This window comes from Callospermophilus lateralis, chromosome 11 (assembly GCF_048772815.1).
Source record: "Callospermophilus lateralis isolate mCalLat2 chromosome 11, mCalLat2.hap1, whole genome shotgun sequence".
In the NCBI taxonomy this organism is placed as follows: domain Eukaryota; kingdom Metazoa; phylum Chordata; class Mammalia; order Rodentia; family Sciuridae; genus Callospermophilus; species Callospermophilus lateralis.
This window is the reverse complement of record NC_135315.1, coordinates 109,376,165-109,394,163: the sequence shown is the minus strand read 5'-3', so window position 1 is coordinate 109,394,163 and position 17,999 is coordinate 109,376,165.

Below are 17,999 nucleotides of genomic sequence, written 5' to 3'. Positions count from 1 at the left end.
ATGTGTTTTGCCTTATTATTATGGCTTATTATTATATTATGGCTTAAGTTTAATTATGACTTTCCTTACCACTGTTTAGATTTTCTTTTGGAAATATTTTCATTTTTATTCCAGTAATGCACAGTATACTGGATAGTATTAGTCAAACAGATTTATTATATTTTAAAACATATTTTTAAATATTTTATTACTCCTTTGGTTCATAGGCTACATACTTAAAAAGGAACCCAACTAAATATCTTTTTGACTGCACAATATTAAACACACACATGGATCAAGATTGATCTCACTTTATATGTCCTCCAAACTAGTAGAGTTCTGTATACAGGATTTATCCACATGTAGACAAATTGCAGCTAATCTGAACCTTCTTAGGAATATTTTCAAACTAGAATTCTAAAGCCCATTACTTCTCTTGCTCTAAATCTTTTGGATTGGACAAGACAAGTCAAATAAGAAAGAATACATAGAGAAAAGAAGATAAAATTATCTAAGTGCATTATTTCCTTAGGATGGAGGGATTTAAAAGTTGTTAGCAAGAAGCATTTCTTTTTCTTTTTTTTTGTATTTAATTTAGAGATTGCATCTCCTGAGTTGCTTAGGGCCTCCCTAAGTTGCTGAGGCTGAGTTTGAACTCAGCATTTTTAAAGGAGAAGTGGAGGGCATTGAAAAAGAGGAACAGAAAATAATAATTATTATTTGAGGCATTTATTCTTTGAATGTATTATATTTGATAATGTAAACTATAACATATTTCATGGAAACAGGTATGAGATAAAGATGATGAAAGACTGATGTCATCTTTCCAAAAAGTAAAGAATATTATATAACTGTGAAAGAGAAAAAGAAACATGCATTGATGTTTTTTTTCTGTTTTCTTTCTTCTGTAGTAAAAAAAATCTCTTTTTTAAAATTCCTCCTTATTTCTAATTAGTTGAAATAATGATTTCAAATTTCTAAGAATGTTACATAATTTAACCTCTGTAGATTCTTGTTTTATAAACATTAGTAGCAAACACAGCAAACATCACACATACAATCCCACAAATGTCATAGTCTTAACAAGGAAAGTTTACTTATCTCTCATATAAGTAAACAAAAGTATTGTCTTTTGAAATATGTCAGTGCAGTTCTATCTACTTCATGTCCAGGCTGGAAAAAGCAAACTGAACATTGCTATTTCCATTGTAGAAGGAGAGATAACAGTAGCTGTTGAACTTTGCCTTGGAAAGGGAACACATCTCTTCTATTCTCAAGACCAGACAATGTGGTGGGATTGCAGTCAAAGGCTTAGGTAGTGAAATCCTCCCAGCAAGAACAATGAAAGCCACTTGATCATGCATGATTATGGAGAAAGGAGGCAGGGTGTCTTTCCTAAGGAAGAGTAGGAAACATTTGGAAAGATAGTTTAATCTACAATACATATTGAAAGGAAGCTAGTATTTTGTAACTAAGAAAAAGTATCAACACTTTTGTTTTTTAATAGACATTCCCAAATTTAAATCTGTCACAAAATCAGTGTTTTTTAAAATCACTGCCCCTGAATTTCCCATAGAAATCTGGAAGCTAATTTTCAAAAGCATGGTTCTGGGTAGCATATTTTTTCTCTAGAACATTTAAATTCCTCCAGCATCAAAAAGTGTTATTTTTATACCTTTGAAAACAACCTCACTCTTTTCTATATGGATTTCACTTACAAACAAGAATATTTGTTCTCCCCTGTTGCTGGCACCATAAGGTGAAAAGTGCTTCTCTGAAGTTGTCTTACCACTAATGGGAATTTTTAATCAGGAATGGTTGTCATGCTAATCTAATAGACTTTAAGTTAAGACCTCAGTGTCACTGAAGCCTAAAATATCCCTGCAGTTCCACAGATAGAAATCTCTGAATAATGCAGTCCATCCCTAAAGAGGTATTAGGCAAATGAATGCATTTAGTTAGTATGTACTGTAAACAGATCACTACTTCTTTCTTCCTTTTGAAATCACAGCAGAGATTAGAGCTGTAATACTCTTATTACCTAACAAAATAGCTAAATATTTAAAGCAGATCTGCAAAGAGCTTCAAGCCTAAGATAACACCCCCTTGAATTTGGATTGGGTTTTTCCTGCAAAGGTCATAAAATCTTCTTACACGCTTCATCCAAATTCCCAAAAGAAACATTTCTTCCTGAAATATAATATTAAGTTATACTCTCTATAGCCACGCAGACATTGTTGAATATCTTATATTTTCATATTAGCAAATTCTACCCCAACACTGACAAGTGAAAAAGTGGCAATCAGACATAACACAGAATTGGAAAAATCAAAGTTGAGTTGTAGAATCATTAGTAGAATAGAGTTGGTTGTTTACTTCTGATGTAGTGGCCTCAAGATGAGCCAATCTTCATTAAAACTGCCCCCTGCCACATAGGATGAATTTACCAGCAGCAAATGATTTCAGGTGAGAATAAAAAGTGCCTAATGAGCTTTTCCCTTTTCTTTTAAACCTTTATTGAATACAGACAAGGAAGCAGGGTGTTATAGATTTGGCTACATAATTTTAGAGTGTTTATTTTTATGATGCTTTTTTAAAATTGTGTCATAAAACCTGAATGGGAAAAATAGCAAAAGCTTTCCTCTCAATTATGCATAAGCCAATTGATCAAACAGTGCTGGTTTCATTAAACAAGCCAACCCAACGATCCCTTGGGATGGCATATTTCCTGCTAGACAACTCTCCATCTATTTTGAAAGAAATAAAGAAAACATGGACAAATAATAATTTTTTAAATAAGCAAGTTTGCTTTTCTTTTTGAAATTTGTTATTGAATTGAGATAGAAAATTTCTTTATTGTTCAGAAACAGAGAGAACAAATGGACTGGAGTCTAATTGTAGAGTTCAAACAGAAAGTTCTCCAACCTACCACAGGGGAAAAAAGAGAAGGAACAGATAAATCTACACTGGTCACTCTCAGCAGAAAGGGATTAAATCAAATACATTACAGCTTCCTTAGAAAGGAAAATCGGCCTCAGTGCAGCCCTGAAAGGCCAGTTTTATGGTTGAAGGAAATGATCAGCTCAGAGCAGTGTAGCTGGCTATAAGCAGGTGTTGGCATAGGGTCCTCCGTGTTCATTCTAGTGGCCATTGGAACATAATAGATGGTTGTCTTTGAGGTGTGAAGAGGTCTGTAATGTATAGAGTGGCAAAAGAGTTTTCCAACACCCAGCAGTGAGGCCAGACATATGAGCATCAGGAGAGAAATAGAATGTGCCAGAAGATCTGAGATATAGACTACACATTCATCAGATTTTAAAATACCTGTTTCAATTTTCTTTGTCCTATCTCAGGGACAGGGACATTGCTCTATTTTAATTCTTCTGATTTTGAATAAATGTTTCTCTTTTTCTAATAAAATTGTTTACTTTTTCAGCCCCATTTTCTTAATTGATACTTCAATTTTCTCCAATCCTTTTCCTTTTTTGTGTGCTTTGGGCAAAAACAAACAAACAAATACTATATTACTCTGACCTTTCACTTCCTAGTGATATTTTCTTTAACATTTAATTTTATACAGAACCATGGGGTTTTCTAAGACACTAATCGATTTATGGCAGGAGTAATAAAAATCAAGTTGATTTCAAAGATATGTTTTGTTTTTTAAAAAATTATCAATTATTACAAAGGTTAGTCAATATTTTCTGATGGTCCAACCTACAGCTTATAAAATAATATTGTTCTTCTGTGTTTTACTTTCTGAAATATTTTCAATGCATACATTGATGGGCCATTATTAGAAACAATGGCAATTACCTGAGATATAGAACCATTGAAATCTTGAGGTGTGATGATCCTCCTAGAGTATCAAGGCAGGCCTCCAACATTATGACCAGTGCTTTTATAAAAGCACACGAAAATAAGAGGACAATGGTGGACAGAGGGAGGCCAGAAGATGGAGGTAGGAACTGGAGTATGTGGCCCTTAGCCAAGAAAGTCAAGAGATACAGACGGCTACCAGACCATGAAATAGGCAAGAAAAGATGCACTGCTATATCATCCAGAGGGAGTGGGGCCTTCATCTAGGGCTTAAGACTTCCAAAATTATGAGAGAGTCAATGTTGTTATTTTCAGCCACCCAATTTGGGGGAATGTGTTACTAATGAATGTTCCAAAAGAATGTGTATGTTTATGTGTATGTGTGTTTTCTCAGAAGATGCCACAATAGTAAAATTATTGTAATAAAAGTGTCAGTCACAGCAGTCAAATTTCCTCTGGAATGTTAAATTTTCCCTCTTATCCTATCTTCATTTCTTTGCTTTGTTTTGTTTTTGTGATAATGAGATTGAACTTGGGAATGCTTTACCACTGAGCTATATCCCCAGATATTTTATTTTTTATTTTGAGACAAGGTCTTGCTAAGTTGCTCAGTTTGACCTTAAATTTGTGATCCTCCTGCTTCAGCTTCCTGAGTCTCTGGAATTACAGTCTCTGGAATTACCACTGCACTCAGCTTTACTCCCACATTCTTGGTATTCAGAACAGTGGTTTTTCTCACTTCTCCAGCTCTCTGAGCATGTTGTTTGAAACTTATTTTCTCCAGACCCTGGTACAGGTGATTAGATCTACTTATTCACTTATTCAGTTCATATTAAATATTACCATGCATTAATGTATAAATATATATATATATATATATATATATATAGATAGATAGATAGATAGATAGACACACACACACATATACACATATGTATATATATACATATATATATATATATATATATATATATATATGTGTACACATACATATATAAACACAAGTACATAAATCCTATGTATGAATTGTTAAAAATTACACATATAGAGACATTGAGAGAGACTTTTTAAAGATTTAAATAAGCATTTCATTTTGTAATTATTTATAATCTTTTTCACAAAACATATTTGCAACCATACCATTTTCTTTGATGCCATGTATAATCTTCCAGTTTTATTTGTGGTTACCCAGCCTTATGGCAAAGAGCAAAGAGGGAAGCAAGTCACTGTAGGAGTGGGAAATTTCCCACAGAAAATGCTTATAATTATATCTCTACAGACATGAGGAATGAAGTCCTTTTGAGAATATCTATATTCATTTTGAGTTTGCTTTGGCATATAATTTTTAAGGTGAGTCATAAAAGGTTTCCTACTTTGATTGCGAGGTAGTATGTAATTATGAATCACCAAGTGTGTTTCAAACACTGATCCAGTAAGTAAAATAAAGCATTTCAACTTAGCCTTCGAGGGCTTACCTGAATATTTTTCTTATGTCAACTCTCCTAACCCCCATTTTCTTGAAGCCCCTTCCTGTTCTATATTTTTTTTTTGTCCATTTACCCTCCACTATTACTAAGGTGTGTTTGATAGTATTGCTAATATTTATTCATTTTGTTAATCGTCTGCCAGTCCTACCTGAATACAAGCTCCACAAGGGTAAGAGTCTTGGTCTATTCTGTCCCCTGGTGTATCCTTAGCACCTGGAACAACATATGGTCAAAGATCAATGTGTTCCAAATAAATGAGCGAATTAGTATGCCATTCACCTGTGCCACTGTCCAGGGGGAAGTAAGTCCCATCAAGTATGCTTGGAGAGATGGAGAAGTGAGAAGAACCACTGCTCTGAAGATTAAGAATGTGGGAGAGAAAAGGGAATGAACTTGACCATCTGAGAGGACCTGAGCCAGCTGTTTTCATTGGATTGATTATATCATTGGTGTTCTCCCCTGAGAACTGCAGGATATTAAAATATTGGGGAGCTGGAGTAGCCTAGAACAGAAGGAGACTTAGTAGGGCTCCATTCAAAATCATCCACATTCACCCTTAAGAAGACTGCAGGAAAGCCAAGAGTGAGAAGGAACCAGGCACTTGCTTCTCTGCCAGTGTTCACTGCTGTTGTCCACAGCATGTGGTCTTCCCCTTAGAGGCTTCTCAACTTTTTGAAATGTTTGCATGTGTTGAATAGTGAGATATAAAGAGAGATTGTCAACTGGGGCCACTACCATAAAATACTGTGAATGTTGTATTTTTTTTTTAACAGAAATTTATTTCTGACAGTTATGGAGGCTGGTGTCGGGTTGTCAGCAGAGTCTGCGTCTGGTCGGGGGTTTTCTGGTTCCTAAATGACCAACTTCCTTCTGTGTCCTCACAAGGCAGAGGGGCAAGGTGCCTTTTTTATTAGGAACCTTGATGAAGACTCTGTCCTCAAGACTTTATCATTCCTAACGTCCCCAGAATAACATAATACCATCACGGAAGGTGAGAACTTCAGGTGAAAATTTGAGGAAATCACAAATATTCAGCCACTGTGAGAATTGAACTGTTATTTTCTCCTTCTGTTCCTAAGGCCAATCTGCTGTTTGTCTTTACAATGACTTCAGCACAGGAGACAGATATTATTCCCATATTATGGATAAAGAAGCTGAGGTCAGAAATATTAAGGAACGTACACAGGATTACCCAGCTAGTTAATTCAGTGGTGGGTCCATGAATCTTGGACTAGACTTTCTAACTATTTGTCTCTCCTGTAATCTTTTTCACATCTATCATCTTGCTCACTAATTCCGTGAAATGGATTTTATCCTTTCCATTCATCCATTCATTTTTTTTTCACTTCTTGAAATACAGGACTTAGTCATGAGATTTGGCGATCAATATTCTTGATTCAAATTTATGGCTGATGGTTAATAATTATATGATACTGAAAAAAATCCCTTATGTTCCTATTTTCTGTGCTATTTATTACTTCTTTAATATTGTATCTTTCTTCCAAGGCCACTTTCCTTCTGTCTACAGCATATACTCTAGAATTTATTTTGCTATGAAGGGAGAACTCTTAATTTTTGTTAATCTGCTCTCGTTATTAAAAGAAAATTTCAGCACTCATAGAATACTGGTCTGAAAGATATTTTCTATCTGCCCACTGAAGATACAGTCCCACTGTCTTTTGATTTCCAATATTGCATACTGACAGAGACGACTGTCAATCTAACCACTGCACCATTACAAGCAACTGTGCTCCACTCTGTCTGCTCTTAGGATCGATCCCTTTTTGTGGAATGTTTTATATTTTACTAAGCGTATATATGGATAGGGTTTTTTTTAAATATATATTCTTCTTGAGATCTCTGATTGTGTTTGTGTTTTCATCTGTTCCAGATGAACCTTATATTTTCAAATTTCTTCAGTGTCACATTCTCTTTCTTCTGTATGTCTAAGACAAAATTTGGATGAATATTGATCCTTTCTACTTTGATCTTCATGAACCAACACTATGACATCTATTACATTCTTCTCTTTTTATTGTGCTTTTCCTTTAAAATTATTTTCTGGGTTACTAATTCTATAATGAATTTGTGTTAAAATTGTCTACTAGTTCCCATTTTAATTATTCAGGTTTTTATTTCAAAAAGCATCCTTGATCATTCATCATTAGTTCTTGCTTACCCCACACATTTTAACCTTGGATTTTATGCCATTCAGTACAATAGTCAGTCATCTTAAAATTTCTGTGCTTAATTCTGGTATTTAAAATGTATTGGTTGTTGAATTTTGTTCCTGGTGCCTTAAATTTATTTTTTTGTGTGTGTGTGTGTCATCGTCAGTTTTTTTTTGTTGTTGTTGTTGTCGTCATCATTTGTTTGTTTATTTTTGCTACTCTTCTTTCAGATGGAGAGATGGAATACTGATATATAAAGGACAGATTTTCAGGGAGGATCTGAGTTTGATTTTTTGGACTAGAGTACCAATTGAGACAACAAATTCCTATGCTGAACACCTTGTGGTTCAACTCCTTAGCAACATTCCCCACTCATCCCTTCCTAGCTGGAGTCAAGGAAACTAATTTTATTGCACTCCTCTGTAAGGAGAGAAGGCAAGTTAGATACGAATTCACCCTGAGAGTGTAGTCTCTCTGGATCTCAGACAACTGAGAAGATTAACTTTCAATGTATGTTTTGAGTATTCACTGAGAACATGAAATCCCAAGCACAGGTTCAACTGCTGTGCAAAGGCCTAAGTACAAAAGCAAGCAGGTTCCACTTATCTCTCCAACTTTCACCCTCATTATAGCATGATAAATGTTTTAACTTCTTGAAAGATCACTTTGCTCAAAAGCGTTTTTGAAACTTGTAGTGCATTTTAGACCATAATTATGTGTAGCTCCAAGTCCATCCAGGTGTCTAGCACACCATGTTCTTAAGATGAACATGAATAGAGAGAATACTCCAAACTCAGGGTAGTTGTGAAGATCAGGTAATATTTTAAATTAAAACTCAGAGTTTGGCACAGAGGAAGCATGAGGTACATGTTAATAGTTTTTGTTATTCAAGAATGTTTGGCCCTTGAAGTTGAACATGGGCTAGAGCTTCAGGTATTTCCTCATATTAATCTCTCTCTCTCTCTCTCTCTCTCTCTCTCTCTCTCTCTCTCTCTCTTTAGGGTGGGCAGGTATGGGATATTAAATTCAGGGCCACTAGACCACTGAGCCACATCCCCAGTTCTATTTTGTATTTTCTTTATAGACAGGGTCTCACTGAGTTGTTTAGTGTCTCTCCATTGCTGCGGCTGGCTTTGAACTTGTGATACTAGTGCCTCAGCCTCTGGATCCACTGGGATTACAGGTGTGCACCACCGTGCCTGACCCTTAAACCTTTTATATAGCAGTTATAATGATCTGTTTTGAATAACAGTGGTAGAAAGCAGTGGGTTCTGTATCCTTTTTTAAGAGTTGTCAAATAGAATGTTGTCATTTGAGGCTGAAAGACAGCTATGAACGAGATAGCTTATGTCATTTATGCATGTCTCTGGTTGTTCCTGACTTTAGCTTTTTAATTATAGTCCTTAAATGTACTGAAAATATACTATTTGTTCTATGTATTAGTTGATTCATGATGCCATAGCAGAATATCACAAACAAGATAGTTCAAGCAACAGAAATTTATTTTCTCTGAGCTGGGGTTGTAGCTCAGTGATAGAGTGTTTGCCTGGCATGTGGAAGGCAATGGGTTTGATCCTTTGCACCACATAAAAATAAAATAAAGGTATTGTGTTCATCTACAACTAAAAAAAATAATTGGAAAAAAAAAGGTTTCTTCAAGAAAAAAGAAATTTTATTTTCTCACAGATGTGTAGACGGGAAAGGCCAAATTCAAGGTATCTGCTGATTCATTACAGAAATAAGTGGGGATAGAAATCAGGTGTACTTTACTACTGAGCTATATCCCCAGTCCTTTTCCTTTATTTTGAGACAGATCTCACTAAACCATTGAGGCTGGTCTCCAATCTGAGATCCTCTTTAGCCTTAGAAGTCCCTAGGGTTACAGGTATGCACCACCACACCCTGCTAGGCGGGCCCTGTTCTAAGGTTGCAGTTTGTCACCTTCTTACTATGTCCTCACATGGAAGAAAGAGACAGAGACAGAAGGACACTATCCTCTCCTTATAGTCCGATTGGATTAAGGTTCCACCCCATGACCTCATTGAAACATTATTCCGTCCTAAGGACCCAGTCTCTAGAATCTGTCACACTGGGGGTTAGGATTTCACATGAGGATTTTTTCACAGGAGGAAACACAATTCATTCTATAACACCCTGTTTCCTTGTGCAAAGAATGAAGACCCCTGGAAATATAAACTTAAGGCACTAATATACCAATATATTTCTTAACAATGTTTTAATTATAAGGTATTTTTAAGTATCATTGGAATTTACCAGCTTATCACACTATGATATGGTAAGTGTATTTTTAAACCACTTATATGTATTTTTAAATCACTAAGTATTCCCAATTCTTAGCTCACTGTCACTGAACTCTTTTTCTGGGTCTTTGTGTCAGTGATAAATGGTCATGAGTTCCTGAGTGAAGTTACAGGAGAAAGAATGAAAAATAGAAATGCAAGTATTGATATAAAAAGCAAGGCATTGTGAGGGACACAAAAACTCAGTGATATCTTATACAGAATTGAGGTTTTCCAGAAGATTTAAAATTTAGCCTATTTAACTATGTTACTAATATGAGGTTACCTTATATAAACATGACTAATGCCTTATCAGAGAAGTGGAATGATAATTCCTGAGATTTCATAACCAAAGGTGTAGATGACAGAGGAATGCACATTAAGACAAAATGTAATGATTCAACATAAATTTTAGACTTGGATATACTCATGTTTTTACCTTAGACCTATCATAAAATTAGTTATGAATCATTAGTTGGCTTGCTCATCATCTTTTGTCTGAAATACTACAAATCATGGAAATAATGATATCCAACTCTAGGATTGCTGAATAAATTAATTAAAAAAACAGTAGCAATTACATAGCTTGTGATTGAGGTTTTACTCAGCCTTAATATTCTTTTTAAAAAAATATTTTTAGATGTAGATGGACACAATGCCATCTATTTATTTATTCATTCTTTTTATGTGGTGCTGAGGCTTGAACTCAGTGTTTCACATGTGTCAGGCAAGTGTTTTACCACTGAGCAACAACCACAACCCCAGCCTTAATATTTTTATCTGTAAACTATCACTAACATTCCTGGTTTTGTTCTTATGAATAAATAAAATTATTTATATAAGTTATTAGGTACAATGGCTGGCACATAGTATGCAAGAGGTACATCTTTTTTCCTCACTCCCCGTTATTTTCCTTCAGTTGTTCTAGTCAATTAAAATTAAACACTAATAAATTGATCACAGAAAAGAAGGAAGTCCAACGACAACACATCAGGAAGATCTTACATTAAATTTTTGAAATGAAGAGAAATCGGCATAAGAGTCACAAAGGCATAAGGAGAAAAATCAATTGAGCAGAATCTTTGGGAAGTTGAAAGTACACAGAGTTTATAAATAAGGAACAGTCAACAATATTAAAGTCAACAGAGAAATAAGACTTTTGAGTGCTAAGGAAAGGGTATTGATTTTGCAATTTTAAATTGGCTTTTTTTAAATTGGCTAGTTTTTCTGAAAAGCAGTTTTCACAGAATGGCAGGAGAGGAAATGATATTGTGTGGAATTGATGAAAACTTTGGAAACAGAATATGGTGGTAAAAAGATTAAAAGAGAATGTGACTGTGTACAACACCAAGACACAATGTTTTTTTTGCTTACCCCCTAAAGAAAAAACTTTTTATTTGTTTATGGAATGTGTTTGATTTAAGAGTGAGAGAAGGCAGTAGGGAAGGGAAAAAGCAGGGGCTTAGGGGACTTAAGAAAACAGGCACACGCCCTCCTTCAAAACCATGAAGAAAGGAAAGGACAGAACGATGGAGTTCTGGAGGAAAGAGTGTGGTCACAGTAGGACACTTTCACAAAGAGAGGCTGCAGAAGTGCAACCCGAATGTTTTTCACTTTTCTCAGTGAATAGGAGGTGAATCCATCCACCCAAGTGTGAAAGAGCAGCATTTTCTGACATGGAAACGGATGGAAAGTAGAGAACAATGCCTAGTTGGCCATGGTATATCAAAGCACAGGATAGTGTTGCATGCATGAGGCTCAAAATTGCTTAGCTAAAATGTGTATCTCAGGTTTTGAGCAGAAAGGAAATGGTTTGGAAGAGTGAAGATGAGAAAGTAAATAGCAAAAAAAAATAAAACAAGAAGGAAAGAATGAACTAAACACACACACACACACACACACACACACACACACACACACGTAGAATTGAAGAATCTTAGTGACAGCTCAATTGAAGTCAGAGAACATAAATTTAGAGTGGACCCACTCTTAGAAGATAAGTCCTATTTTAAATCCTAAGGGAGACTGGGTAATGAAATCCATTAAGAATACACTACCCAATTGAAAGTTGAAAAAAAGATTAGGGAAGACAAATGTAATTACCCAAATTGTAATTTGGTCAAGACACCAAGGTTAATAACATTCCTCCTTTTTCAAAAGTTGCCATGAATTTTTTAATACCTTATAATGGCCAGTGTCACAATTTTTATTCCTATACAAGTGATGAAATCTTTGATATGCATTTTTAAAAGTTAAAAAAACATATTAAGGATGAGTATTCACCATTCCATGTGCACATACATTTGTAACTATATGAATGTTGGAGAATGATTTATTTAATTATTTAATTATTTATTTAATTATTTAATGATTTATTTAATTATTTATTTAATTTAATTTATTTAATTAGTGCCTAGATAGAAAATAAATGCCTTTTTAGTTGCCAAATATGAAGAGAAGTTATGAGTAAAACTAGGTTCTATAATGGTAGTTAAAAGCAGAAATTAAACTCTGGACCACAGTGTTGTTTAGGGGTTAAATGTGTGGTCATTATAGAGACCTCACTTCTAGCTGGACTCTGCCAATATCAAATTATCAGTTCTCTGTAATATCATCTTCTTTCTTTAAAACAGAGTCACAAACTATATTATGTCATAGGGATTTTGAAGAATAAATAAGATATATCAATAAAACAATTCTCTGCTTGCTTTAAGTAGGATGTATAAAACAAATTACAAATAAATATCAACAATGATATCAAGCTGATGCTTCTTTGATTTATTATTATTAATATTTTTTGTACCAGGGACTGAACCCAGGGGAACTTAACCACTGAGACACATCTACAGCCATTTTTATATTTTTTATATTTTATTTTGAGACAGTCTTGCTGTTGCTCAAAGCCTTGCTGAGGCTGACTTTGAACTCATGATCCTCCTGCCTCAGCCTCCAGAGCTGCTGAGATCATAACTTGCTTCACCATGTCCAGTGCTTCTCTGATCTTAAGTCTTACTTTTCAGCAATTGTGGAAAGTAGATCCAGGAAATATCACGTAGATAATGCGTAAATGTGGAATATCACCTATGTTACACATATTTTCTAAACTTTTCTGGTATAAATGTGTCTTTCTTGGTTTAAATTTTGATCTGTTTGTTTTGTTAAATAATGACCTATTTTATAAAGGAATTCTACCATTTATTTATGTTGATAACAGCATTCGAGAGGTATTAAGTGCAAAATCCACATAAACAGTTCACATATTCACCAATATCCCTTCAGAAAGTGTCTCTTCTTTCCTGGGTGAAGCATAATTGTGCCTGAGAAATACTATGTTCATAAAAAATATGAGAAAGCTTTAAAAAACTAAACAAAAATCTTATTTCTGCATACAAAGGAAAAAAATACATAGCATATTACCAGCATTAAAGAACAAAATCAAAACTTATTTTTTATACAAGGAGAAACATTAATTTGATCAGGATAAGGCAGCAAAATAACCAATTCATAATTCACTAATATAGTTACTACTCCTAATCATTGTTTCCCATAATAATTATTCCATTATGTAATCATACATGGCATCTGGTTTTAACAATAAATGAAACAAACTGAAGAACAGAAACTTTCTAGTATTGTTTGGCAAAACACACTGGATTGAATACTTATAAACAATACTAGAAAACAAGTCTGTTGCCCTCACCCTATCCTCCTTAAAGGCATTTTAAACAGTGGTAGAAAGTAAGAAATAAACAATAAGCATAAATTATGTCTTCATCAAGTTCAAATTTATAGCCAGATATTCTAATTACAACCCTTTTAATCAAACTAGATTAAGTAAAATGCATTCAATTCTCCTCAATAAATGAGAAAGCCAGGGAATGGAGCTCTATCAGGAATTATTAAATGCCTGTCCCTCTCTCTATCCTCCCTTATCCACTATCATCTCCTAATTTTCAGCATGATTTATCTCTATGTTTTATATTATTTTTATTTATTGGAGTAAATCCCTGAAGAGAATTTTAAACTTATATCAACTAAGGTCAGAAACTACTGAATAAGGAGAAAATCTTTTTCTCTAATGCCTATATAAAAACTATTTGAATCTCTTTGTCTTGGGCTTTGTGTCCATTTCTGGTCTAATCACTATGGCCAGGATAATGGAGCTTTGATTAGCCAGGTATGCATCACATGGCCTCCTGTACCTCAGCAGGAGCTGGAAAACCATGATTTATAATCACTTAAGCTAGAATACCATCAAAAAAAAAGGAAAGGCCATCTCCAAACCAGAGGGAGTACTGTAGTCAGAAGAATGGAAGGACCAAGGCTGTGCAGATAAAATTGTAAGCTAAATCAAGTTTGTGGCATGATTCTATTAAATTAATAAAGGCAAAGTGGAAGTAGAAGAAATATTACATAAAAAATATACTTTGCACTATAGGTTATAGGGGTGAAAAAACTCAATCTCTTTTCTCTTAGGGTCCCAGCTGAACCAAAAGTTAAATTGATAGAATAATAGGAAAAAAAAACATAGCTTAAGTTTCAAGTACTACAGAAGCCTTCATAGAGAAAGGAAGACACAAAGAAGCAGCTATAGTTAGTCACTAAATACTAGATTGGACACAGGTGTAAGCAAGCAACTAAATTACACGGGAGACTTAAAAGGTGAGTTATTTTAACATGGCCTATACAGAATTCTCTGATTTCAACTTTTATTCTTTGAAGATGAAGATTTTACTTTTCCTTCTCGTACAGGGAAGGTGTACTAGATTCTTTTACATGGGAAATTTTGTGGTCTGCTTTTAAGAAATATCACTAAGGTCAGAGTGACCTTTCTGCACCTGGTGTTTTTCAAGTGTCTTTAACTTAGCCAGTGTGCCAGGATAACATATGTTAAACCCCTTCAATATGCAGTGGAGTCAGGCCTCTACCTTTGTGGAGAATTTAGTCCACATCACTGACATTCTCTCTATCAATTTCCTTAATTATAAAACTGAAAATTTCAGTTTATTTCATGGCATCACTACATTCAACATGTTATAGCTTTTAGATAAGTCAACAGGTATGTTTTCTGGGTATTTTCAATTTAAAGGCAAGCAGAAGAAGGAGATAATAGTCTTTGGGGTCACATAGATCTGTATCTTAGATATGTCCTTTAGTAGCTCTATAAACTTATACAAAGAAACAGCTTCCTTTTCTGTACAATGGAGATAGCAATATCATCTACATCCTAAGGTGTTGTGATGAATTCATGAGATGACTACAGTGCCTGCCATGGAAGATCATTTAATAAATGTTAGGAGTTTTCTTATTCCTACTATTAGGTGTTATTTTTATACCTCTCAGAAAAGATTTTGCATATTTTCTCATTGGATGTATGTCTAAATGCTTAATTTTTAATTTTTTTAGGTGTAGATGGACACAGTATCTTTCTTTCTTTCTTTATTTTTTTATGTGGTGCTGAGGATCGAACCTGGTGCCTCACACATGCAAGGCAGGTGCTCTACCACTGAGCCACTGAGCTGCAGCCTCTGCCAAATTTTTATTTTGAATATAGATAAAATATTTAAAATTGTTCTGACCAATTCATGGATTCAGTTCATGATGAATCAAAAGTGTTCTTCAGTAACCTGCAGTGGCACCAGGTATTTATAAAAAGACTAAATTCATTTCCATCTAGGGTATTTGAATTAAAATATTTTCTATTCAGACTAATTAGGGAATAATAAAAACCATGTATGTGGCTGCTTACTCTTTTCCGTTATTCTGCCCCATTAGATGTGGAGACAAGCCGAATGGAACCTATAGAGACAGGGCTCTATAGAACGATGTAATTTTAAAAATCCTCATCAGAAAGGAACACTTAACTGACATGAAAAAAAATCACATACTGTTTTAAGTACCACCACCAACATTTTCAAGAGCTAATTAAAGAAAAGCAGATTTCTTTTTTTAATGCACTTGTTGAAAACACTAAATTTAAAATGGCCTTTAAGTAATTGAAGAAAGAGGATGGAGAATCATCTTCAATTTGTATTATATCTCCAGGTGCAAGTTTATGATTATTTTATTGATAATTAGTATGTGCTATGATTAGAATGTATGTGTCCCTCCAAAATTCAAATGTTGCAAACTTAATCCCCAATGAAATAGTATTAAAAGTGGCCTTTAAGGAGGTAATTACAGCATAAGGGCTTCACCCCCATGGATAAGACAAGAGACATAGAAAAGGCTTGAAAGAGTGATTTTGTCCTTTTCTACCTTTCTATGATGCACACATTTCATGTTCTTCCCCTCCAGACAGAGGATGCTGAGACATGATGTCATCTCAGAAGCAGAGAGAAGATTCTTACCAGAACTCAAATCTGTCAGTGCCTTGATCTTGGATGTCTTATATCCAGAGATGTGAAAAATCACTTTTTTAAATAAATTATCTAACATAAGGTATTTTGTTATAGCAACAGGAAGGTACAGAGATGTCATGTGGTATGGATGGTATGGAATTCAAAAGAGGATCCAGGAAAAAATGAATGATTGAATGAACAAAAGAATAAATTGGAGACTGACTATACAGTGTCTGTCGTTCCAAGTTTTTTTTTTCTTTTTTTATGTTTATCTTTTATTTGTTCTTATTAGTTTTACATGACAGTGGAATGTATTTTGACATGTTATACATATATGGAGTACAATTTCCCATTATTCTGATTGTACATGATATAGAATTATATTGGTCATGTATTCATGCATGCAAGAAGAAAGTTACATTCAATTCATTCTACTCTCCTTCCGATTCCCATTCCCCTTCCCTTCCCTTCATTCCCCTTTGTCTAATCCAAAGTACTTATGTTCTTCCCTGCTCCCCTCTCCTTATTGTAAATTAGCATCTGTCTATCAGAGAGCATTCAGCCTTTGGGTTTTCAGGATTGGTTGTTCCAAGTTTTCATGAGTAGGACAGATAACTCCCATTAAAGACCCACTTTCTATTTACTTATTTATTGGTACCAGAGGTTGAACCTAGGGGTGCTTTACCTCTGAGCCGTATTCCCAGCCATATATATGAACACATACACACACACACACACACACACACACACACACATATATTTAGAGACAGGGTCTTGCTGAGTTGTTTAAGGCCTCACTAAATTGCTGAAGCTGACTTTGAACTCACTATCCTCCTGCCTCAGCCTCTCTAGCTGCTGAGGTCACAGATATGCACTGCTATGCCCAACTCACTTTCTATTTATTTTAAAATGCATATTTACATATAAGGATATTAAGTCAATACACATATGCATCGATAAGTAAATATATGTATTTTGGTTGATTATCCAATGGCTAAATATCAACATCTACCCAAAACTAAGACCAAAGTCAGATATCACTATCACTAAACAATCAGTGAACGTTATAAGAGTCAATGTAAAATTAAAATCAAGCAAACAAGGAAGGGGAGAGAACTTAAAAGGGCTAAAGATATGAGTGAGTGAGGACATGAAAGCAGAAAGATTATTTTTGCCTTTGACATTGATGCTTTTTATCACCACTTTGGAGGTAAAGCTATTAACATCTGTGAGAGGCCTGTGAGCCTGGAATTCCATGTTTGAATTCTAGAAGAATACTAGCACTGCTCAACTGTGTACTGTGGTGTACAAGCATTTTCACCATAGAAATATTTACAGCAAACAATTAGAAAAAAATGAGGTCATAAATATCTCTACAGATGTTGAACCTAGCAGCTCCAGAGGCTGAGGCAGAAGGATCATGATTTCGAAGCCAGCTTCAGCAACTTAATGAGGCCCTAAGCAACTAGGGGAGACCTTGGCTCTCAATAAAATATAAAAAGGGCTGGGGATGTGAATCAGTGGTTAAGCACCCCTAGGTTCAATTCTCAGCACAGAAAAAAAATCAAAGAAATACTGTATAGAGTGAGAAAGCAAGTAAAAATTACATGATCTTATTATTTTCTGAAACATATAAGACATAGAGGACACAAAGACATATATTTGTAGTTAAAGATCAAAAATATATTGATAGCCTCTGTGTAATTCCACATTTTGTCTTATAAAAAGTTATACCCCATATATGTATAATATGTCAAAATACATTCTACTGTCATGTATAACTAACAAGAACAAATTAATTAATTAAAGTATATTTGTTGCCTCTAGAGACAAAGGATAAACATTCTGGTAAAATTATTAAAAATTCAACTTTTAACAATATTTATTGAATAAAAAATTTGA